Genomic DNA, 26,042 nt, shown 5'->3' on the forward strand with positions numbered 1-26,042 from the left:
GAGCAATTGACAGGAATGGGGGAAAGAAATAAAGTAGAAGAAGAATGGGTAGCTCTGAGGGATGAAGTAGTGAAGGCAGCAGAGGATCAAGTAGGTAAAAAGACGAATGCTAGTAGAAATCCTTGGGCAACAGAAGAAATATTAAATTTAATTGATGAAAGGAGAAAATATAAAAATGCAGTAAATGAAGCAGGCAAAAAGGAATGCAACTTCTCAAAAATGTGATCGACAGGAAGTGCAAGCTGGCTAAGCAGGGATGGCTAGAGGACAAATGTAAGGACGAAGAGGCTTATCTCACTAGGGGTAAGATTGATGCAGCCTACAGGAAAATTAAAGAGTCCTTTGGAGAAAAGAGAACCACTTGTATGAATATCAAGAGCTCAGATGGAAACCCAGTTCTAAGCAAACAAGGGAAAGCAGAAAGGTGGAAGGAGTATATAGATGGTCTATACAACGGCGATGTACTTGAGGACAATATTATGGAAATAGAAGGGGATGTAGATGAAGATGAAATGGGAGATACGATACTGCGTGAAGAGTTTGACAGAGCACTGAAAGACCTGAGTCGAAACAAGACCCCCGGAGTGGACAACATTCCACTGGAACTACTGACGACCTTGGGAGAGCCAGTCCTGACAAAACTCTACCATCTGGTGAGCAAGATGTATGAGACAGACGAAATACCCTCAGACTTCAAGAAGAATATAATAATTCCAACCCCAAAGAATGCAGGTGTTGACAGATGTGAAAATTACCGATGTATCAGTTTAATAAGTCACAGCTGAAAAATACTAACGCGAATTCTTTACGAACGAATGGAAAAACTAGTAGACGCCGACCTCGGTGAAGATCAGTTTGGATTCCGGAGAAATGTTGGAACACGTGAGGCAATACTGACCCTACGACGCATCTTAGAAGCTAGATTAAGGAAGGGCAAACCTACATTTCTAGTAATTGCAGACTAAAGAAAGCTTTTCACAGTGTTGACTGGAATACTCTCTTTCAAATTCTGAAGGTGGCAGGGGTAAAATACAGGGAGCGAAAGGCTATTTACAATTCGTACAGAAACCAAATGGCAGTTATAAGAGTCGAGGTACATGAAAGGGAAGCAGTGTTTGGGAAGGTAGTGAGACAGGGTTGTAGTCTCTCCCCTATGTTATTCAATCTGTGTATTGAGCAAGCAGTGAAGGAAACAAAAGAAAAATTCGGAGTAGGTATTAAAATCCATGGAGAAGAAATAAAAACTTTGAGGTTCGCCGATGACATTGTAATTCTGTCAGAAACAGCAAAGAACTTGGATGGGCAGTTGAAGGAAATAGACAGTGTCTTGAAAAGAGGATATAAGATGAACATCAACAAAAGTAAAACGAGGATAATGGAATGTAGTCGAATTAAGTCGGGTGATGCTGAGGGAATTAGATTAGGAAATGAGACACTTAAAGTAGTAAAGGAGTTTTTCTATTTGGGCAGCAAAATAACTGATGATGGTTGAAGTAGAGAGGATATAAAATGTAGACTGCCAATGGCATGGAAAGCGTTTCTGAAGAAGAGAAATTTGTTAACATCGAGTATAAATTTAAGTGTCAGCAAGTCATTTCTGAAAGTATTTGTATGGAGTGTAGCCAAATATTGAAGTGAAACATGGACGATAAATAGTTTGGACAAGAAGAGAATAGAAGCTTTTGAAATGTGGTGCTACAGAAGAATGCTGAAGATTAGATGGGTAGATCACATAACTAATGAGGAAGTATTGAATAGGATTGGGGAGAAGTGAAGTTTGTGGCACAACTTGACCAGAAGAACGGATCGGTTGGTAGGACATGTTCTGAGGCATCAAGGGATCACAATTTAGTATTGGAATGCAGCGTGAGGGTAAAAATCGTAGAGGGAGACCAACAAATGGATACACTAAGCAGATTTAGAAGGATGTAGGTTGCAGTAGGTCCTGGGAGATGAAGAAGCTTGCTCAGGATAGAGTAGCATGGAGAGCTGCATCAAACCAGTGTCAGGACTGAAGACCACAACAACAACAACAATTCAACTCTGTTTACGGTTTCTTCTCAATTACATATCTTTGAAAGCCTAAAAGTGAACTTCTGTTATCCAACTTAATCTCGACATATCAACACTCGAGATGTTTTACCGTAACTGATGTTCGATTTCACGACGCTAACCTTATTGTCTCCACATCATCTTCGCAGACATTCTTGAAGATTATCACTATGCCTCCCTATGCAGGGAAGAAATATTTTTTTCTGATAGCTGTTCCAGAGGTCAAGAAGTCTTTCTCTTCTCTCATTCCTAAAACTGACAGGTATTCTCCGGTAATGTATCTTTTGTTCCATCCCCTACTCTGACGTGCAGGTCCCCAATAAGTATTAGACGAACATTTGCCCTTACTTTCTAAGCTATCCACCCAATCTGGTCATATACTTTATCTATTCATGTTTTGGTTGTGAACACTGCATGTCTACCGGAACTTATTGTTGTTATCATTAGTTTGCTGTTGATTACGATGAGAGTGATCCTATCACTGACCTGATCACAGTAGCTGACTCCCACCTTCTTTGTTTTAGCAAATCATTCTCTAAACACAAAAGAATTAATGAAATTTGGCTGCTAGGGTGCATTGATTTACATCAATGGGAAAGTTGATAATTTGTGCTGCTTTGCGATTCCAACCCGGGTCTCTTGCTTCCATTAAACCATGCGGACACAGTGGTCAGCACAACTACGGACTACCGTAGCACGCCTTCCGTCAAACACAAATTGTCGACTCATCAACACACTGTACTGACGTAGGTAGTGTTCCTACCCATGATCGTCCCGTAGCGTTTCGCCGATTCCCTCTAAGAGTTCGAGCATGATGTGCATCTGCACTGAAGGAATCATTGTCCAGTTTCACTTTAATTGTACATGTGATGTCTATTGTTTGGGATATACCCGAAAGAACAGACACCATTTTGACCCTTCTGCCATTATGAATTAAGACAAAAAGGAATTAAAAGCATTTAGCTGTTAGTGGGCATAAATTTAAATCAATGGGGAAGTTGAAACTTAGTTAGGAATGGGGTTTGAACCCGTGTTTCCTGCTAACTAAGCAGATGCTCTGACCAATAAGCCAGGCGGACACAGTGATCGGCTGACATCTCCGAAAGACCAGACACCACTCTTATACTTAAGGCATTGCTGTCCAATGTTCCGTTTAGTGCAGATACACATCACGTTCGAATTCTTACGGGAATCAGAGCACCGCTACTGGAGGATAATGGGCAGGGACACTACGTACGTCAGCAGTCTGTTGATAAATTGAGAATTTGGATCTGACAGCAGCGTACTAAGATCGTGCAGGTGACCACTGTGTCTGCATCACTTAGCGGTGAGAGCTTCTGCCTAGTTAGCAGGAAAGCTGGGTTCCAATCCCAGTCAATTTTCAACTTCACTATCGATGTAAATCAGTGTCCAGTAACAGCTAAATGTCATTAATTCCTTTGTGTCTTGATTCATAAAAGCAGCAGGATCAAAATCGTATCTGTTTTTCCACACACCATATACGTAAATCCTTCTCTCTTTACGTAATATTTTGTTACCGTTAACTTTATTTATCTGACATTGAACCCATCTTCCCGTTTCGTTTCAATGACTCCTAATATTTATATACTGAATCTTTGCGTTTCCCTTTTCAGAGTTTTTAGCTTGCCTACCACATGCAGACGTCAGGCGCTCCACGTTCCGACTGGTAAAATTTTGCTGTTAAGGTGGTGTTTCAAACTTTTGTATTGCTCATCTCCCCATATTAGATTTGTCCCTGAATGGGGGCTAATCTCGTATCTTTTGCTATTTCAGCGGTCGTCATGAACGTTCTTTCAGCTACAGGCGACTTTTCCTGTGGGTGCATATTATATGTTTTAATGCAGTACTTTCATTATTTTTTGAATCCTCATGCCGTTGATCACAGGTGATCATTCGTCTTAAATGTCGATTTCCGATCCCAAGGGCAAGATGGAGCCCTGAGACTGAGTACACTCCTCCGCTTCTTTGAAATGGCCCTGAACAGAAAGAGGACGAGTTTTTGTACAGTGAGCTTTTCCTGTCATTGCTTTTAAATTTTATTGGAAGTCAGTGCTGCCTCTAGACATCGATTAGTATTCACAGACGTTACCCCTCGACCACGGTGACAACATCTATCAAATGACGGAAAGAGGGTCCGAGTATGAGTCCTACATGAATAACATGTGGTGCCATATAGTGAGGAATGACATGCCTTTTCTTCGTCTGTTATGAAACGAGTTCCTTGTCGCAATAAGAAAGTTGATTGCGAGTAAATCCATCAGATGCCGATGAGCACAATTTGGAGTGGGTGTTCACTGTATTTTACGCCTTTTTGTTTTCAGGTGGGATGGTGGCTTATGTGGGAAAGGTAGGTTCAACTGTTACAGTACTATTGCTGCTATATAGATGATCTGTGGAAAATATTTCACAGTAGAGGATAATTTTTCGTTTTTAGGGGCTAAATAAGTAGGAAGGACGAGACTGAGGTCATAAAAGGTGGAATAATGGTTTGCTGCCTTGATCTCTACGGACAGAAAGAATCTTGTTCATATGTTTGAATATCCGCTTTTAGTTGGTTCTGTTCTGGCGTAAACACAAGCGCCGGAACGAAGATGCGGAACGTAAGAGCAGAGAAGGCAGAGAGGAAACATCGCCAACGGTGCGCGGCATTGGACCTCGCCGCGCCAAGAGCTAAATGTGCTGGAATAGCATGGAACGTGGTCTGGAAAAACATCAGTAGTGATGTTCTTACGTCTGACGTGAGAACAGCGTGGTAAAAGGTAGTCTATAACATCATCAGCACTAATGAGCGTCTCTTTGCCATCGGTTTTAGTGACAATAACCTCTGCAGTAAATGCAACCTCGTTGTTAGTGCGCCTCATCGTTACACATGTGGAGATCGGATTATCAACTGGAGGTGGACCACGGAGAAAATTGCTCAAATAATAAGAACTTCAGCAAACAGTGTACCGACTAACATTTTCTTCCGACCAGAAGGAAGTTGCTACTCTCAGGCAAAAAATAACGCAGTGATTTGGTAAATGGGCAAATATATAAGTTACATGTTTAACAATATTGGGAGCGATGAACATATGGAATACAAGATGTATATGGAAAATGAATTCGAGAAAACATTTAAGTATCAGAATCACAATAAGAAATATGATAACTTTCTCCGAATTGTCTTCAACAGAATGGGTATAGGTTAGGAACTGGATTCCTCATGGAGAGGGGATGGGTTGTGTCACGTTCCCGACCCTAACCTCATCTGAAAGTCACATATGAGAAATAAATTAGTAGTACAGCAGATACAAGAATGTGATGGCAAACACCTGGTGGCATAAAGGAAGATCTTCAAGTCCCTAAGGATGCGTTTAGAAGGCTGGATCTGACAAAATGACAAGGCAGTGACTTTGCGATGTCGCTGTTAGGGACTGCTCTCCTGTCCACGTAATTTACCCTGGAAAGAACACACGTCAACGATTTACTGGATGATTAATTTGGGTCTGGGAAATGATGATGAGGAACCTCAGGCTGCAGAGGAAGAAAATGTGCGTGCTGAACTGTCACCAGTCGAAGGTGACAGTGAAGGTGGTAAATGTGTGCTACTGCTAAAGACTGCATATCATTCCTCATTCTTTGAATGCTCTAATTTACGACTGCAATTATCGGTCACCTTATTTATGTCGTTTCATAGTAAGCTTGCCATTTTTGTTACTGTTTTGTAGAATAAAAAAAGTGATAAAAAAAGAGCGACACCTATTAGACGTGAATATAAACGCCGTTCCTGACAGCCACAGTCGCTCAAATCGGCCCGAGTCTGCAGGGAACACTTGTGCTACGCTATCAGATTGTCGTGATACATATCAAGTGCTTACTTGGGCTTGGTTTACAGCAAGAACTTCACTGTTTTCATGTCGCCTCTCGCTAGCGACATTTGCTGTAATGAAAGTTAAGTATTGTCAATTTTCTTTCTAGAAATAAAACTACTAATCTCAATTGTTTCAATTGTTGTATAGCATTCCGAGAACGCAACATCCTCTAGGCACCCAGTAAGCAACGAGTGAGCAAGACACCACAGGTTCTATATAGAAGGGAGCCTAGATAAATCGTATGCGCTGCATCACTACCAAGCAACATCAGAGCATGCTGAATTAAAGTAATAAAGTCTGAATTTATTCGGAAGGTTCTAATGGACACAAGACATGTGGATATTCCATTCTGCTCCACTAGAATATTGTTGAAATACAACAAAACCAAAGTAGAAAATCTACCTAGACTTCCAAGAAGGCTTGATAACATCCATAAAGCATACGAGTATGTCTATCATACTACTCTCCGTCATTGCAGTTGTCTGTGAAGGTCCTAGGAACCGGGGTACAGGAGGTGACAGTCCAACATTAAGATAAGGAATCAAAAGTTTAAAACAACCGTCCAGCACTGTTATACGTCGATAATATTCAATAGTCTGGGGATGGGTTTGTTTGGGAATTAAAACAGTGTGATGTCTTCTGCAAACTGGCGGTAGAGAGCTTCCTTGAAACTGTTCGTCATACATATTTAGTTGGTCACCTAAAATATACCAGTAGCTTTGTAAAACTCAAGTGGGAGACCATTTGCACCAAGCCATGTTTTTTCTGGGGATACTCTTAAGAATCCCAAAGCGTTTATCAGGCTTAAAAAGATGCTGAGTTGATAATTTTGTGGCGCCTTAAGAATGACAGTTGTGGTCGGATTGTAGAAAGAAAAGCAAACTCTGGAAGTGCTTATTTCTCGTCAAGTATAACTTATGAAGTTTGAAACGTCGTGTGAAATTTTTAAAGGAATGTTTTGGTCATAGTAGATCGCGATATTTATCTATTATGAACTTTACGCGAGTCTGTAGTAGTTTAAATTAATCGACACACGCAATGTATCAATCTGTTTGATCGTCGGTGAGGGAATTTTACAGCTTTGGCCTGTCAGTTTACTTTAGACCAATAGGTATCGTCCTCGGGTCGCAGCCCGTGTGATTCAGATGGTTCCAGAGAGAATACGACATACATTGCTAGTTCGAGATCTAATTCTGTTCACATTCGAGTCCGCGAGCTACTTGGTTGAGCTGGGTTTGGACAGAAGACTGCTTTTGTCTGGTGGCTAAGATGTGATCGCCTCATGCTTAGGAATTATGCCGCGTGCTTACACACAGCAAAATGGGAAGTCATAGATTGCTAATGTTTAGTTGAACGGAAGCTGATCATAGGGTCGTACATTAATTATTCCATTCGTTTTTCTGCAAATTCAAATACGTTACTGTCTTCTCAAGCGTAACATAGTTTTTTAGTTATTGAAGAACTGGTATGCGAGAAACGTGGTTTCCGCCGTTTGTCGTCAATCTAAATCTTGAACTTACAAATTTGAGTGCCCATCCGGGACTCTAAAATTATTTCCTGGCATTCAGTGACAATGCAATTGCTTGTCAGTCCATCAGTCCATTTCTTCCGTTTTTTTCGAGATATCCCCTATCATTCTTTGTACTAAGTGACTGGAGCGTGCTACGGTGCATGGACGACACCTTATTGAAACCCATGGCAAAGCTATACTTTATATAACCATTCCGGGTGATGTCACAAGACTTAGATTCAAGCTACGGTATTTGAGGTTCAGTCACAGCTTGTGAACGGGAAATGTTGCGACGGTTACTTTTGGTTTTGTGTCGTTCGGATCGATTTTGAAAATAATGCATCAATGCTGCATCAAAGTAGCATTCATGAATTACTCTTCGGGTCAGACAGTTTAAAGATTCTTGATGTTATCAGGTAAAAATTACAAAATTGAGGAGACATCCTCATTGCACAGCTGGACGCTCTAAGCAAGACTCTAACGCTCATTCCATACAAGTCTCTGTCAGGATCTCGTTATATCACTCCGGTTAATGTGAAGATGTCGTAAGGTGTGAGTCAGTCGGCTACGCGATCTGAAGATTTCACACTGTACGATGCACACAGTGGTCGGGTGGGAATAGTTTGCAGAAACTTTCTCAAATTACAGACCTCTCTTGGTCTGGAATGCCCTCTTGTGTGTGATAATCTTATTTCTTTGTAGTTGCTTCCTCCACCTTGTGTTGTTTTTGCATCTGAGTTAGCAGAATTCCTTAACCATGTCTACTCTGGGCGTCCCTCTATTGACGTTACATTTATCTTTTACGTTATTTATGCTACTACTCATAATTTTCTGGTTTCTTAGGTTCACTCTCAGTCCACACTCTGCACTCATTAGACTGTTTATTCCATTTATCACGTCCTGTAATTCTTCTTCTCTTTCACTGAGAATAACAATGTCATCAGCGAATCTTATCGGTGATATATTTTCATCCTGAATTTCAGTCGCAAGCTTGAACGTTTGTTTTATTTTGTCGTTGCTTGTTCGATGTATAGACGTAACATTAAGCACTTCGTATTTGGTCCTCTATTTGTATGGTTCCCTCCTGGTTCTTGTGCACGTTGTATATTATCCGCTTTCCACTAATACTTACACCGGTTCTTCTCAGAATTTCGAACGTCTTGCGGCATTTCACACTGTCAAACACTTTTTGCAGGTCGACAGGTTGTATGAACGTGTCCTGATTTTTCTTAAGTCTTGCTTCCATTATCATTCGTAAGAAAAGGCTCCTCTATCTGGTGCCCTTATCTTTCCGCACGACAAACTGATCATCTAACACATCCTCAATTATTTTTCCATGTTACTGTATACTATTCTTGTCAGCAGATTGGATACATGACCCATTAAGCTGATGGTGCAATAGTTCTCGAACTTACCTGCCCTTGCTATCCTCGGAATCTTGTGGATAATATTTTTTGAAAGTCCGATGGTATGTCTCCAGACTCATACACTCCTGGAAATGGAAAAAAGAACACATTGACACCGGTGTGTCAGACCCACCATACTTGCTCCGGACACTGCGAGAGGGCTGTACAAGCAATGATCACACGCACGGCAAAGTGGACACAACAGGAACCGCGGTGTTGGCCGTCGAATGGCGCTAGCTGCGCAGCATTTGTGCACCGCCGCCGTCAGTGTCAGCCAGTTTGCCGTGGCATACGGAGCACCATCGCAGTCTTTAACACTGGTAGCATGCCGCGACAGCGTGGACGTGAACCGTATCTGCAGTTGACGGACTTTGAGCGAGGGCGTATAGTGGGCATGCGGGAGGCCGGGTGGACGTACCGCCGAATTGCTCAACACGTGGGGCGTGAGGTCTCCACAGTACATCGATGTTGTCGCCAGTGGTCGGCGGAAGGTGCACGTGCCCGTCGACCTGGGACCGGACCGCAGCGACGCACGGATGCACGCCAAGACCGTAGGATCCTACGCAGTGCCGTAGGGGACCGCAACGCCACTTCCCAGCAAATTAGGGACACTGTTGCTCCTGGGGTATCGGCGAGGACCATTCGCAACCGTCTCCATGAAGCTGGGCTACGGTCCCGCACACCGTTAGGCCGTCTTCCGCACACGCCCCAACATCGTGCAGCCCGCCTCCAGTGGTGTCGCGACAGGCGTGAATGGAGGGACGAATGGAGACGTGTCGTCTTCAGCGATGAGAGTCCATTCTGCCTTGGTGCCAATGATGGTCGTATGCGTGTTTGGCGCCGTGCAGGTGAGCGCCACAATGAGGACTGCATACGACCGAGGCACACAGGGCCAACACCCGGCATCACGGTGAGGGGAGCGATCTCCTACACTGGCCGTACACCTCTGGTGATTGTCGAGGGGACACTGAATAGTGCACGGTACATCCAAACCGTCATCGAACCCATCGTTCTACCATTCCTATACCGGCAAGGGAACTTGCTGTTCCAACAGGACAATGCACGTCCGTATGTATCCCGTGCCACCCAACGTGCTCTAGAAGGTGTAAGCCAACTACCCTGGCCAGCAAGATCTCCGGATCTGTCCCCCATTGAGCATGTTTGGGACTGTATGAAGCGTCGTCTCACGCGGTCTGCATGTCCAGCACGAACGCTGGTACAACTGAGGCGCCAGGTGGAAATGGCATGGCAAGCCGTTCCACAGGACTACATCCAGCATCTCTACGGTCGTCTCCATGGGAGAATAGCAGCCTGCATTGCTGCGAAAGGTGGATATACACTGTACTAGTGCCGACATTGTGCATGCTCTGTTGCCTGTGTCTATGTGCCTGTGGTTCTGTCAGTGTGATCACGTGATGTATCTGACCCCAGGAATGTGTCAATAAAGTTTCCCCTTCCTGGGACAATGAATTCACGGTGTTCTTATTTCAATTTCCAGGAGTGTATATTCTAAATACCAACATACATAGTCGTTTAGTTGCCATTAATCCCAAGTTTGTCACATTTATGCACCTTCCGCTTTATTTGATCGTTGATCTTCCAAATTTCTCCTCAACTGGACGCCCACGCTGTTGATATCGACTCCAATTTCTTCCTCAGTCCCCCCATCGCACAATCTTTCAGTGTTTTATTTTCATCTATTTGCTCTGTCCTCTACACTTAACAGTGGAGTTACAATTCTACTGTAAATTACAACCGAAACTCGTTTTGATTTCTCTATATGATGCAGCAGTTCTTCCGAAGACCATTTCTTTTTAGATCTTATAATTTTTTAGCAGGCATTTTTCCTTGGCTTCTCTGCACTTTTTATTTATTTCTTCCCAAGTGGCTCTTATTTATGCATTCCTGAATTCTCCTGAATTTCTTTGTACTTCTTTTTCGTCGATCAGCTCAAGTTTTTCTTCTGGTATCCAACGTTCTTCGCAGCTATCTTCCGCGTACCTACGTCTGTATATCAAACTTTTGTGCCCGACCTCTTTTAGAGACATCGATTCCTCTTCAACTGTTTTGCCTACTGTGGTACTAATTTTCTCAGTATCTATAAAATCAGAGAACATAAAATGCATCTCATAATTCCTCAGCATTTCATTTTTCCACATCGCTTCTTCCAGCCATTTTAAACAGTGGCTTACTCTTCATCTTAACTACATTGTGATTCGAGTACATATCTGCTCGTGACTGTACCTTTCAATCACATATTTGTTTCCTGAATCTCTGTCTGACCAAGACGTAATCCAGCTGTAATCTTCCAGTATCTGCACGTCTTTTCCATGTATACATTCTCCTTTTGCGACTATGTAGACCTTGCAGCATGCGATTTCATATTTTCGCGGCAAATAATGATTCATTGTTTACGGTTTGAATAAGTTATCGGCGAGAGAGGCTTAACTTTTCTCACCTGATGGCGGTGGCCAGGTGGACTGCGGAAATATTGCGTGCAGAGAGCAGTTTGATCCGGGTGGAGACGTGGCAAGAATTTGATTTCTACCTTCTTCTGTCTTGATTTTCGAATATACTCGCTATAACCAGCTGGTAGGACTCAATTAGCCATTCTCCTCTGTTATTTCCACTAGCGAACCCATATTATGCCATAACTCGTTCTTCTGTTTCTTCCCTTGATACTGCGTTCCAGCCCTCTGTGGTTACCAGATTATCATCTATTATACAAAATGAGTTACCCATTTAATATCTTCATGTACTTTATCTTCTTATCGTCTCACTGTGAGGCTGGCATGTATATTGGAACAATCTTTCTTGGTGTCGGTTTGCTATTGAACCGTTCACAGCAACTCCTGCTCTGTCCTACTCTTCTATTTACAACGAGTTCTACTCCGGTTACACCATTTTCGTCTGCTTTTAGTATTACACTACATTCGCCTGACAAGAAATTTTTATCTTCTTTCCATGTTACTTCACACAACCCCGCTATGTCCACACTGACTTTTCAGATTTTATAGCCTTTCTGCCACATTCCTAGTTCTGATATTCCTTGTTCCGACTCATAGTGTGTTACCTGTTCCGGTCTAACGACAAGTCCGCCACGGAGATGAAGAACGCAAGAGCAGAGAGCGCCGCGAGACAATGTCAGCCAGTAACAAGGTGACTAGGACCGCACCACGATATGAGCGACCTCTATACGAAGAGAATATTAGCAGCGTTCCTGCCAGCCTCGGCCGAACAGTAGAAGACTGACACTAGTGGAGATGTTACTTGTGATGCAAATCCGTTGATTGTATGGACTTTGTATATAGCGAAGGAGACTGTTTGCATGTTGCCAATCGCTTTCGACACGCTCTTGTGAACCAAAGTATTTCCAATCTACTTTATTGTAACAAAAACTATTAATGTGATTTGCTTGATCTGTTGTATAGCTATCCAAAAAAGCAGCATCCTAAAAGGCACCCTATAGGCACGACCCCACATTACCCTTTCGTTGGTCATTCAATCTTTGACTCGTTGTTACCTCCTCTTTGGAAGTCCGTTTCTGCAGATCAGGGTAGGTGACTAATCCCTAATATTTTGGCAGGAGAGAAATAATCGTGACACTTTTTTTTAATTTAGACGCCACGTGCTTGACAGTTGGCTGCCATAGTTTTCTGCGTCCTCATGCCGTTTATCATTGCTGGTTTTCCTGCCTTTTAGGGGCAGATTCCCGGAACATACTGCCCATGAAACTTTGTCCGCGCCCATGCCTTATGGAACAACGCCGTTGGCCAGACGGGAATGATTCCTTATATCGGGAATCTACGGTCGCTATTTCTGATTATCTTTATTCGAAATTTAAGCAGTGGGAAAATTCGAACCTTTGACCGAAGACGTTTCGCTTGCTAGCCAAAGACTTTACCCTTGGACAAGTATCTTGTGTCATATAGATGTGATTGTGACGTAAGCTTACGATAGAACGTTGGGATGAGGTTGATTTTTGACCATAATGCTTAGCTCGTCAGAGCAGTTAAAATTAAAATGACCGCCAGTAACATTAGTGTGCGTAAATTGTTAGTCAAAGAGGTTATGTCTCCTCCATAGAAATCACAGGGAACGATGCGAATGTGGCGCATAGAATGAGAAGGGGGTCGTTCATCTGAAATCCTGTGCCACGTCCCGAGGAAATGTACACTAAAGTGTTGCACTGTATTCCTTGTTCGAATATGAGAATAGTTTGTGCCAGATGTCTGACGTTCACGCAGTGGTTAGACACTGGACTCGCATTCTGGAGGACGACGGTTCAATCCCGCATCCGGCCATCCTGATTTAGGTTTCCCGTGATTTCCCTAAATCGCTTCAGGCAAATGCCGGGATGGTTCCTTTCAAAGGGCACGGCTGACTTCCTTCCCCGTCCTTCCCTAATCCGATGAGACCGATGTCCTCGCTGTCTGGTCTCCTTCGCCAAAACAACCAACCAACCAATCTTACGTTCATCTTACATCCAACTGCGTCTACTGTTATGGGAGTGACGGCCTCGTTTTAGAGGATCATATGTATTAGTGAAACACCAGTCTTTTATTTGAGATGAAATTCAATTTAAGCTCCTTGACGGCATTACATTTTGGTCGTTTTAAGTTACAGATTCATTTTTCCTTATCCTGTGCCTGAATTAATGTGGGATCGTAGGTACCATTCAGGGACGTGCTCACCTGACACTAGTTAAATTTCGGGTTTCATCCAGCGTGGGTTGTCGGCCCTCATTGTTCATTGTGAGTACCACTCGTAAGTAAAGGCCTGCGTTGATATTTACCCCGGTGACCGTTGACATACGAGACTGTTTGCGCTCTCTACTTTTGACTGTCGTTACTCTTCCGGGCACTAAGTTCAGACTTTAAACTTCCGTTAAGCGCACGCACCTCACAGGTTATGGTCTTCTTGGCATCGCAAAAACATCTAGAGATTTTTCACCTCACTCTCTCATCAAGACTTCTAACTTACGTTGCACCACAGAGCAGTACTCGCGCGTCCACGGTCACTATAACTTCAGAAGCTTCCTCAGTATGGACATAGTGCATTAACATAGTATTCGCGAAAATAGGAGACATAGTAAACTACTGTAAGTCAATTATTTATGTTTTCAAATGAGACGCTTATTATTTACGTAAAGTGTGCTGTTGCCTACTGTATGCAAGGGCTTAAAAAGCACCCCCAATTGTGTTACAAGTAAAGACTAGTAACGTACCTCGCAAGTATAACGTCACTAGGCTGAAGTAAAGAGGCTCATGTGTCGGAGGGTTGTTGTTGTTGTTGTGGTCTTCAGTCCTGAGACTGCTTTGATGCAGCTCTCCATGCTACTCTATCTTGTGCAAGCTTCTTCATCTCCCAGTACCTACTGCAGCCTACATCCTTCTGAATCTGCTTAGTGTATTCATCTCTTGGTCTCCCTCTACGATTTTTACCCTCCCCGCTGCCCTCCAGTACAAATTGGTGATTCCATGATGCCTCAGAACATGTCCTACCAACTGATCCCTGCTTCTAGTCAAGTTGTGCAACAAACTCCTCTTCTCCCTAATTCTATTCAATAACTCCTCATTAGTTATGTGATCTACCCATCTAATCTTCAGCATTCTTCTGTAGCACCACATTTCAAAAGCTTCTATTCTCTTCTTGTATAAAATATTTATCGTCCACGTTTCACTTCCATACATGGCTACACTTAATACAAATACTTTCAGAAACGACTTCCTGACACTTAAATCAATACTCGATGTTAACAAATTTCTCTTCTTCAGAAACGCTTTCCTGGCCATTGCCAGTCTACATTTTATATCCTTCGACCATCATCAGTTATTTTGCCCCCCCCCCCCCCCCCCCCAAAAAAAAACTTCTCTACTACGTTATGTGTCTCATTTCCTAATATCCTCCTTTACCGCTTGCTCAATATACATATTAAATAACATCTGGGAGGAGCTACAACCCTGTATATCACTCCCTTCCCATACACTGCTTCCCTTTCACGCCGCTCCGCTCTTATAACTGCCATCTGGTTTCTGTACGAATTGTAAATAGCCTTTCGCTCCCTGTATTTTACCCCTGCCACTTTCAGAATTTGAAAGAGAGTATTCCAGTCAACATTGTCAAAAGCTTTCTCTAAGTCTACAAATGTTAGAAACGTAGGTTTGCCTTTCCTTAATCTTTCATCTAAGATAAGTCGTAGGGTCAGTATTGCCCCACGTGTTCCAACATTTCTACGGAGTCCAAACTGATCTTCCCCGAGGTTGGCTTCTACCAGTTTTTCCATTCGCCTGTAAAGAATTTGCATTAGTATTTTGCAGCTGTGACTTATTAAACTGATAGTTCGGTAATTTTCACATCTGTCAACACCTGCTTCCTTTGGGATTGGAATTATTATATTCTCCTTGACGTCTGAGGGAATTTCACCTGTCTCATACATCTTGCTCACCAGATGGTTGAGTTTTGTGCGGACCGGCTCTCCCAAGGCCGAATGTTGTCTACTTCCGAGGCTTTGTTTCGTCTTATGTCTTTCAGCGCTTTGTCAAACTCTTCAAGCAGTATCATATCTCCCATTTCATCATCATCTAAGGGGATTAATATTGCCTATGAGATAAAAAGTGCAAAGATTTGATGTAGCTGAGGGTAAGTTCGTCTGCACACTTACATATAAGGCATCTGACACCCTCTTCCGTAAGCCTACTTGCTACCAGCTACAGTGATGGCGGCGTTGAGGGAATGGAAGCACCTGTCGAGAGGGTCTTGGGAGGATGTCGGGTGCTGAAGGTAGGGTTTGCGAAATCATCTGATGTAGACGATCCGATAATATTTTGCGGCTCAAGAAAATGATTTGTAATGGAAATCTCATGCGGAGAAAGTGAAGTCGGTCTGAGGTTGTACGCAAAGAATCTGCCAGAAATGCATGCGACAGCATACGTGTCTGTGTTCACAAACGCCGCTCGTAAAAACGGAATTTTCCGGTACTCATTCCTCCGGTCCTAATGGCGATAAAAAAGGAGGGTGAAGTGTTTTATATAGCTCTCGGGCTAGGGAGCATATCTATGCCAACAGAAGGACATTCGTAGTATTAATATCCTACAGTACATGGCCGAAGTTTGAATATTACACACTCCCTATTGCTAGGCAAACGAAGCAAATTGGTTAATTCTTTTCGAATTTAATGCAATTTACGGTGGGCTTGGTGGGACTTATGAAAGGACCCTTAGGTCATGTGCGTTTCGTCGGACAACCGCAAGAACGTGTTATTTTACTATAGTTATGCCGTCGTGAGCGGACCAAAACCCAGTGACGGATTCCAATGCGGCTATGCGCAGCAAATGGCTGAAATTTTTTCGACGCATTCCTAAGATTCCGATCTCGAGCAACTTGAAAATTTTCTTCATATCTTTATCCGTTTCCGAGTTACAGACATTCATAATTACCCTTCTTGTACTCGTATAACAAGCACATAAAAAATCCAGTGTGAGGTAAAAACATAGTTCATAAACCGACGTAGCACTGATAAATATGCCGTCAAGTGTCTCCGCTATAATTTGGGAACCCCATGTTTTGTAGCACTGGAGCGCAGGCAATTTCTCTTTCACCTTAGATCCGGTGTGATGTGTAAAGCTAGTTTGCTTTATTTCAGTCTCACATAAATACGCTGTCCAAATTATACTGAGCAGTGCATTTCCTGCTACAGCAGGAAGAACTAGTGAACCGGAGGAGAAATGCTCCTATTGGAACACATAAATACGAATACGTTCATTTTTGTTTAAAGGATTCAGACTTAAAAGTGGCATACCAGCTGCTTCATTCTACCTTCCTCAACACATTTAAATTTTTTTCAAAAATTTCGACATTCGGACATACTTACGTTTTTTCATGCTGGAAAAGAAGATGACAGCGGCAGTGGCAAAGAGATGTAAAAGTACTGAATACTGGAAGATAGTAGACACTGGTTGTGTCATAGAAAGAGCTAAGGATACAATGGCACTGTGAGAGAAACCGTGACGGAACAGTGTTTGGAAAAGAGCGAAGGAGACAGTGCTCGAGGGGGAAGGAAGGGGCAAAATAAAGAAAAAGTGGGTAAGAGCCAGTGGTATTGCGCCAGAGTATCTAACAACAACAACAAGAAAGAGAGATATAATAGTGATAATAGACAGCAGGAGTAGGAAGGAAGAAATGAGATATTAGCAGTTAGATAGAGCAAGAGCGGAACAGTGACAGTTACAGGGGAAGTTAGTAGTAGAACAGAACAAATGGGACTGTTGCTGTCATACAGGAGACAATGACGGAGAGACCGAAAGAGATTGTCACAAAGAGTTGGGTTGAATGACTGAGTGAGAAAGAGCAAAATGAAGTGAATGGATATGAACGACTTACAGCGATTACGTAGTGGGTGTGATTGAGTTACAGTTAGGAGAGTTTGAAGATAGTTGCATGTTAAAAAGGGGTGATTATGTTCACATGCAAAAATTGTTGATAAAATTTTTAAAGGTGGTAATGGACGTGAGTGTTTGGCGTCATTGGCCGGGAGGTCCCTTGCGGGGCAGGTCCGGCCGCATTGGTGCAGGTCTTATTACATTCGACGCCACATTGGGTGACCTGCGCGCTAGATTGTGATGAAATGATAATGATGATGGAGACAACACAACACTCAGTCCCTGAGCGGAGATAATCTCCAACCCAGCCGAGAATCGAACCCGGCCCCTTAGGACGGCAATTCGTCGCGCTGACCATTCAGCTATCGGTGCGGACTTTAAAGGTAGTGAGCGAGGTAGAATGAGGCAGCTGGTATCCCAATTTTCAGTCAGAGTCTTTCATATAAACAGACACTAATTTACATTTTTTGTCCTCCAATAGTAGCATTTTTTCTGGTGATTGATGATTGACCTAAGCCAGTGACTTCGTTGGCGCGTGTCTGACGAAATTGTTGACTCGTTAATAATGTAGCACTAAATGATTGTGTGTCTTCCCGTTCGATATGCAGGTTAGGGCACTGAGCTCTCAAAAGATCGGACCCTCTACACAGTGGACAAATGTGAAGCTGGCCATCATAATTGAGGGCACAGAAACCTGGTGCAGTGATCTGTGACGGACTGTGTTTCTACAATTCTCCTTCATTACACACAAACTTGTCATACACGCTAAAGTGGCCGCTGCTGATTACTCTGTTATACTTCACCATATGTGGTAAGAGCCTGTGCAATAGTCTAGTTCCAAATTTTTGATGACATACTAAGCAACTTAATCGGATTTAGCTCTAATACTGTAAAAGTAACTGTTATTTGACTTCTTTTACACGAAGACATAACAAAATACGCCTCTCCGTTAAAGTATTATTAATGTCCTTAAAGGAAAGGGCATTTACTAAAAAAAATATTGCAAGCCCGTCATCTGCCCGTCTTGTAAACTTACGGATTCGCACAACCATGAATCAATACGGAGAAATTTTGGCCATAAAGACACCAGAAACGCAACGCACATTCCCACGTTTCTACGAGGTACAAAGTTGGGTACTTACTGTCACGTGGTTCTATCTCCTCAGCGTAACCAATGGGAGTGCACTGAGACCGAACCTGCCAACCTGTACATATAGGCACTCTAACCTGTGTGTCTCCGCAGTTATGCGTGCCCTATCTGCCGACACGAGGCAAACCCATCCACAACGGATGGCTGCCCACAGGGAACTTGTTTGACCACGTTAGCACGTTTGGCTCTTAAATTTCCTCCTGTCACTTCAAAAACCTAAAACCAGACACTCACCCAGGGGTAATGTGAGACTCTAATGATTTGACACAAATTTTGATTGACCACTACATATACAGTACACTTGGAGTCGGGAATTACGCTAGCGGCTTCACATATATCATTGCATGTATGTTGTTTTCTTCACTATTGATACATCCATTTTGTGACAGTGCATATCCGTACGTCCCGACCGGAGAGAGTGACAGAGAGAATGCGGCCCTACAGGGTTTGACTCGGCTGCATGGAGAAGCAGGCCACGGAAGGGTGTGAACTTAGTATCCCAGCGCTTAGGATTGGGACGGCCAGGAAATAACGCTGGGTGCGCCCGAGTCCGAGGACATGGCACGTATTACAGTAATACAGGTATGTTTGGATATATCTTGGAATATTCAGATTCAGAAAGCAATTACACCTTTTAGAAGCTCGTCCACTGGACACTGCACCAACTCAAAGTCTGCCGAATTTCTAAGTATCTTTAAATTATAATAGTTCATGAAGCCATGGTACAACAGTCTACAAGACCTCAAATGAAAGTCACTAAGGATTTTATTTGGCCTCGCTATCAGTGATATGCATATCCACACACAACCTCCAGAGCTCGATGATATTGCGTTACATTTGTTATAGGGGTAACATAGGACCAAATCAATCACTTCAATTTTATGGGTCTCAAAAGTATCAAAAATATTTTACTGCGCTTGTCAAATTGTAAAGGTGAATGTATCAAAGTTACATTCTGATGAACCAAAACATTATGACCACCTGCTTAATAGTCTGTCCGTATGTCTTTGGAACTGATTGTGCGTATCAGAGATCAGAAGTGTGTCAGTAGGTTCCTGGAGCTATGTGTCATTAGATGTCTGCGCATACACAAGTAATTCGAGTAAATAACGGACGGCTGATTTGCGTACTCAGTGGCTGCTACCGATAGAGATCCAGATGGGTTCCATACGACATTCATCAGGCGAATTTGGTCGTCGAGTCATCACCATGATTTCCCTGTAATGCTCTTCAAACCACTGTAGTACTGTTCTGGCTGCGAGACACGAACAATTGTACTGCTGAAAGATGACATCGCCGATGGGGAAGACATCAAGAATGAAGGGATATTGTTCACAGGTTTCAGCGTGTCTTCGATTGCTACCACATGTCCCTCGCTAGCGCAGGAGAATGTCTGTCATAGCATCATACTGCTCCCACCTGTGGCGCGCAGCACGTTTCGAGCCGCCGTTCACCTCGAGGGCGGCGTTTGTAATAATGTGATTCACCCCAAGGGTCGACACGTTTCCGTTGATCGACGGTAGAATCCCACTGGTCGCGATCGCACTGAAATCGTACTTGACGAAGGCGTTCGGTCAACATGCGAATACGTTGGGGAAGTTTGCTGCGGAGCTCCATGTTCAATAATTTGTACTCAACGGTGTGCTTCGAAACGCTTGTGCGTGTATCACCATTGTGCTCATTCTTCAGAGATGCCACAGATCACAATCTATCGTAAGTTACAGAGGAGACAAGCCTTCGAACCCCACGTTCTGAAAAGAGTCGTGCACGTCCAAACATTTACCGTCCAGGGGTAGTTTCACTCCCCTTCTACATCTTTCCGTAGATGCTCACGGCAGTAGCACGTGGACATTCGACCAGCTTCGTCATTTTAGAGATACTCGTTCACAAGCTCTGCCTAGTAATAATCAGTTCTTTGTCAAAGTCATTTATCTGAAAAGATTGCCCCATTTGCAGCCCATACCTTCGCTATGATGATTCCCCGTCGGTGTGTGTTCCGTTTACATAATTCTGCTACCGCCTCACGTGCCTGCAGAGCCACCAGGAGGCATCCAACGTCGCGGTGGGCAGTGGCTGTAATGTTTTGGATGGTCAGTGTAGGTTCTGTATAGTAATGATACTTTGATTCACGATCGATTCTTCTACTTTCTAAACAGGAGAACATAAAATGTTGAAACAACACAAAATTCAAAAACATATATGGCTATGTCAGTTGTAAATGAGGTTATATGAATCACTCAAAAGTGTCCTCCAGTTATATGTAACATTGAAGATTATACTTTGTCACTGTACCAGTAGTTATTCCATTCATTTCTCCACAGCGGAATTGTTTTCTACCAGGAGCCACCATGCGAATTTCGTGAAACTGCACCTTGCACTTGTCACACCTTGTCAATTTCACTTTCTTCATTGATATGGGGTCGTAATAGTTGATGTTACTGAAGCTACAAGGTATGTTTCATTCCTCCGAGGAGTCAGTTTCAGCTGATGATGAAGATGAACCCTTTTCTGGATTTGAAGATTTCTCTGGAATATACAGCGCATATCTGCAATCCTTGATCTTTTTTCCTTGAGTATTTTCAAAATACAATTTTCTCTTCCGTCTTATAAGATGGAGATGAACTGGTTAAGTCAGATGAAAAACTGAATTATTCTGGCTCCTTCCACTGGTGGTACCGGTGGGTTTCGTTAAGGTTGGAAAAATAGAAGAAAATGATGATAATGATTTTTCTGGGCTCTGACTTTCCGATCTTAGTGGAGTATCAGATGGGGCTACAGGGCTTGGATTTACTTCTGATTGTATGGTAATAGAGCCAGACTTATCATTCAGGTTTTTTATGAGATGGTATTTTGTTGTGATTGAATTGGAATATTCCAGTGCCCTCAGATCCCTTTACAACATTTCCTACATTTAAATTAGCTTCGTGAAGGCAGGCGACACGAAAATTATACAACAAATAAAAATTTAAAAAAATAGTAATCGAGGCTGAGTGATTGTTGTGTATAATTCGGCTAAATAATATTTTAATGTGGAAGAAATAATGCATGTAATATTCCGTTTCAGAAACTCTCAAGAAACTGATTCACTTAGGAAATGGTTCAAATGGCCCTAAGCACAATGGGACTTAACATCTGATGTCATCAGTCCTCTAAACTTAGAACTACTTAAACCTAACTAACCTAAGGACATCACACACATCCAGGCCCGAGGCAGGATTCGAACCTGCGACCGTAGCAACAGCGCGGTTCCAGACTGAAGCGCCTAGAACCACTGGGTCACTACGGCAGGCATTCACTTAGCCCCGCATTCCTTGTTATTTGTTAAACGGAAGCAGTTGCTCAAATTATAGCAGATACCTGTAGATGTTACTTTGACCAAACTTCTGGATGTTTTGCAATAGGTAGCGGAAATATTAATAACTAGTATTAATGTTTTCAACAACAGACCTTATTTCATTCAGGTGTAACATTCTATTGCAGATCGTTGTAGGCTATACTGTCTTACCTCATCTACTTCCTTCTGCATGATTACTGTCTGGGTTAAATATATTGGGCAAACGCTTATTGGTACTGTGCACTAATTGTCTTGCAACCATCCTGTAACATAATGGCGTCTGAGCTGCGCACATGGTATTAGGATATTTCCTTACTTCTATCCACGTGATTCAGAAAGCTTCACCATATCCTAAACAAATGGCACACAGTAACAGCACAATACAAGTAAAGCAACAGCACTGCGAGACGACAGGGCCTCTAGCTTCTTCATGCATTTATTAAGGGCCATCAAATCAGCCTATTTTGCATATCTAAAACCTGAACTTGCATACATTCAAATTAATGTCATTTCGCTATTGTATTATACTGTCATGCAAAGTAGGTAATCCAATATTACACTGAAGCGCCAAAGAAACTCATCTAGGCATGCGTTTTCAAACACAGGTATATGTAAACTGGCAGAACACGGCGCTGCTGTCGGCAACGCCTATGTCAAACAAGAAGTATCTGGCGCAGTTGATAGATCGGTTACTGCTGATGCAATGGCAGATTATCAAGATTCAAGTGAGTTTGAACGTGGTGTTCCAGTCGGCACACTGAGCGATGGGACACAGTACCTCCCAGGCAGTGATGAAGTGGGGATTTTCCCATACGACTTTTTCACTACTGTACTATGAATATCAGGAATCGGGTAAAACATCAAATCTCCGTCACTGCTGCGGCCGGAAAAAGATCTTGAGAGAACGGGACCAACGACGACTGAAGAGAATCGTTCAACGTGTCAGAAGTGCAACCCTTCTACAAACTGCTGCAGATTTCAGTACTTGGCCATCAACAAGTGTCTGCGTGCAATCACTCAACGAAACATCATCGATATGGGCTTTCGGAGCCGTAGGTCCACTCGTGTACCCTTGATGACTGCACGACACAATGCTTTATGCCTTTCCTGGACCTGACATCAACAACATTGGGCTGCTGATGACTGGAAACATGTTGCTGGTCCGACAAGTCTCACTTGAGATTGTATCGAGCGGGTAGACGTTCAGTGCTATGGAAACAACCTCATGAATCCATGGACCCTGCATGTCAGCATGGGACGTTTCAAGCTGCTGGAGGCTCTGCAGTTGTGTGGGTTGTGTGTAGTTGGAGTGATATGTGACCCCTGATATGTCTAGATACGACTCTGACAGGTGATACGTATGTAAGCATTCTGCCTGATCGCTTGCATCCATTCATGTCCATTCTGATTCCGACGGACGTGGGCAATTCCAGCAGGACAATGCGATACGCCTCAAGTGCAGAATTGCTGCTGAGTGACTCCAGGAACTCTCTACTGACGTTAAACACTTTCTATGGCCGACAAACTCCCCAGACATTCACATTATTGAGCATAACTCGGATACCTTGCTATCTGCTGTTCAGAAAAGATCTCCACACCCTCGTACTCTTCCGGATTTATGGACAATCCTGCAGGATTCATGACGTCATCTCGCCCCAGCACTACTTCAGTCCGGTCCATGCCATGTCATGTTGCGGCACTTCAGCCTGCTCGCCGGGCCCCTACACGACATTAGGCAGGTGTACCAGTTTCTTTTGCTCATCAGTGTATATACCAGTATGTACATAATTGGGAGTAAGATGCATGCATGTGATAAAACAGTTCATTTCACATTGTAATGTTACTTAAAAACCGTCTTGATTGCAAATATTTTTATTCATATGACCGGTTTCGGTTCATTCAGAACCATCTTCAGATCTGATATTTCAGTTACAGGAGTAACCCGTCCAAATCCAGCAGTTTTCACATGCTACGTCACATGATTGAGTCGTTAGCTAATAGAAAACTTGTTGTAAACTTTAGTGCACAATATTTACTTTTGTTCTTTATTCATTTGTCAGAATGCACATTGGTGCAAGGCTACTGGCCGTGACATTCAAAGTTAAGAAGGACTAGCGGTCTAAGGCGCTGCAGTCATGGACTGTGACGCTGATGCCGGCGGAGCTTCGAGTCCTCTCTCGGGTATGGGTGTGTGTGTTTGTCCTTAGGATAATTTGGGTTAAGTGGTCGGTAAGCCGAGGGACTGATGACCTTAACAGTTAAGGATCAAATGGCTCTGAGCACTATGCGACTTAACTTCTGAGGTCATCAGTCGCCTAGAACTGGGTACTAATTAAACCTAACTAACCTAAGGACATCACACACATCCATGCCCGAGGCAGGATTCGAACCTGCGAGCGTAGCGGTCGCTCGGTTCCAGACTGTAGCGCCTAGAACCACAGGGCCACTCAGGCCGGCTAGCAGCTAAGTCCCATAAGATTTCATACACATTTTTTGAAAGTTAAGAAGGAAATTGTATTGGTTTTATGTAAAAGAATTTAACGTATATTGTGTAATGGATATTATTGTTACTTTATTTAGAACGCGAAAGTGGTCAAGCTTTGATTATTTAAATATGTCAAAATGTAAAATAATTTAGAATAAGCTGTAGCCCATCAGATGGACGGCTTCAGGAAAGGGAACTGCGCTAAGTAGTTTAGCGAAGATGTTCGGCGAGAGGTCGGAGACGGGCAGAGGGATAGTTTGGTCTAGACACCAAATGGGACAGTTCGGCTGGAGACACCAAAGGGTACAATTCTGATGCAGGCGCGAAAGCGGACAGTCGGTCTTTAGGCAGCTAGGAAGTGAAACGACTTAGAAAATTTCGCGTTGTGTAGTATCGTGGGGCTTAGTCTCTGAGCGGTGAGCAGCCGCGCGCCTGGTGTGAACTCTAACTTTTCGTGTAAATATCGGTATTGGCCTTCTGTCTCGCAATGAGATTGTCAATGATCGAACTGTGTCAAACTGATATGCGCTGGAGTGTAACATTAACTGTAAACACCACTACTTTCGTTATTAGTTTGCTTTCTGAAAACATTATTCTACCCAAATTGGAACTATTTGGCATACATCATTTATGGGTCGTTAACTTGGTTCCCGATATTATTATTACTGTTGCTATATATTACATTAACTTTGCATTTCGCAAACTTGCCATCAGCCAGACAATTTAACCAAAAGGTCACAAGTGTCTAATTTAGGGAGTGTAAAGACCTTGTGAGCCCGAACATCTTTGGGACATTAGCTCTCACCATGGACAGGGCTGTTGGTTCTCAGGGGCCAGAGTAATGGACGCTCGTTGTTTTTACAATGGCTGGGACAGTTTTCTGGCAAAAGCCTCGTGTCTGCGGCAGAAACGCGCCAGCTCGACACCACGGCTGTGGTATTGTCCGGTACGTTTTGGAGAAATGGTCGCTGAGCTCCACGGTATATCCGACCAATTGTACAACAACACGTAGCATCAGAATTATCATATTCTGCTGGCGCCCGTCGCCTGAAAGCTTACTGTGCGAAGTCTCGGTGGGAGCTATGATAGGCTCCTCGAATGTTACGTCTGTTCGCGTTTGCAACCACCGTCGGGAATTGGCGGCGAGAGCGCAATAGTGGGAGTCTAGACGAATTTGTTGCAAGGCCATAATTGGCGAAAGCTTTGTTTATCGGTGGGAACTGGCCGAGTTCTGACACAAGCGGAGCGTCGCTTTCTGGACGTGGGGTGGAACAGAATTGTTGGCTCCTGGTCACCGCAGGAGTTGGTCGCGCACTTTGCCACCTTTGCTGCAGAGTCATCTCAATCGCCGCTGCACTTGTCCTACAACCTGGACTAACACTTTTTTGCTTTCGCGCTCGTACTTTGATTGGTCTCCAAGGCGGAGTCCATCTCCATGTAGCAGAGCCGTCACGAGTAGCAGCCCTCCACCACGCCCCGTACTGACGGTAGTAGGGTAACTCAGCGAGAGTTGGACCATTTTTTTTCTTTAGGGTGAAATTCATCGGTTTTTAATTTTTTTAATTTCTGGCAGCATTTTCCTATATATTGTCATATAAACTTACATACAGTACACTTTTGAGGCCCTCCCACTCAAAGTGCAAGTCACACAACGAAATAAAAATATACATCAGTGGTACGCTCACACGTAGGTGTATGGGTGAGATGGACCACTGTAGTGGGAGAGATGGACCACGTAAATAATTGCTACACATGAAGAAAAGAGTGAATGGAAATAACAAATTTTTATTGGAATATGCAGTAATAAATACAGTAAGACATTCCGGACCAAAACAATTTTATCAGTTTTTTG

At 43.2% G+C, this 26,042-nt stretch overlaps 1 protein-coding gene across 1 annotated transcript in view; it reads right to left on the reverse strand.

Moving 5' to 3' along the window:
• The window catches only part of LOC126281634 (uncharacterized), a 57,936-nt gene extending 39,486 nt beyond the window's left edge, over positions 1 to 18,450 (reverse strand). Inside the window, exon 1 of the mRNA XM_049980764.1 lies at positions 18,364 to 18,450. The gene's annotated coding sequence lies outside the window, so the exon portion shown is untranslated. The remainder of the gene's footprint in view (positions 1 to 18,363) is intronic.
• Between the last annotated feature and the right edge of the window lie 7,592 nt (positions 18,451 to 26,042).

Source organism: Schistocerca gregaria, chromosome 7, assembly GCF_023897955.1.
Source record: "Schistocerca gregaria isolate iqSchGreg1 chromosome 7, iqSchGreg1.2, whole genome shotgun sequence".
NCBI lineage: Eukaryota > Metazoa > Arthropoda > Insecta > Orthoptera > Acrididae > Schistocerca > Schistocerca gregaria.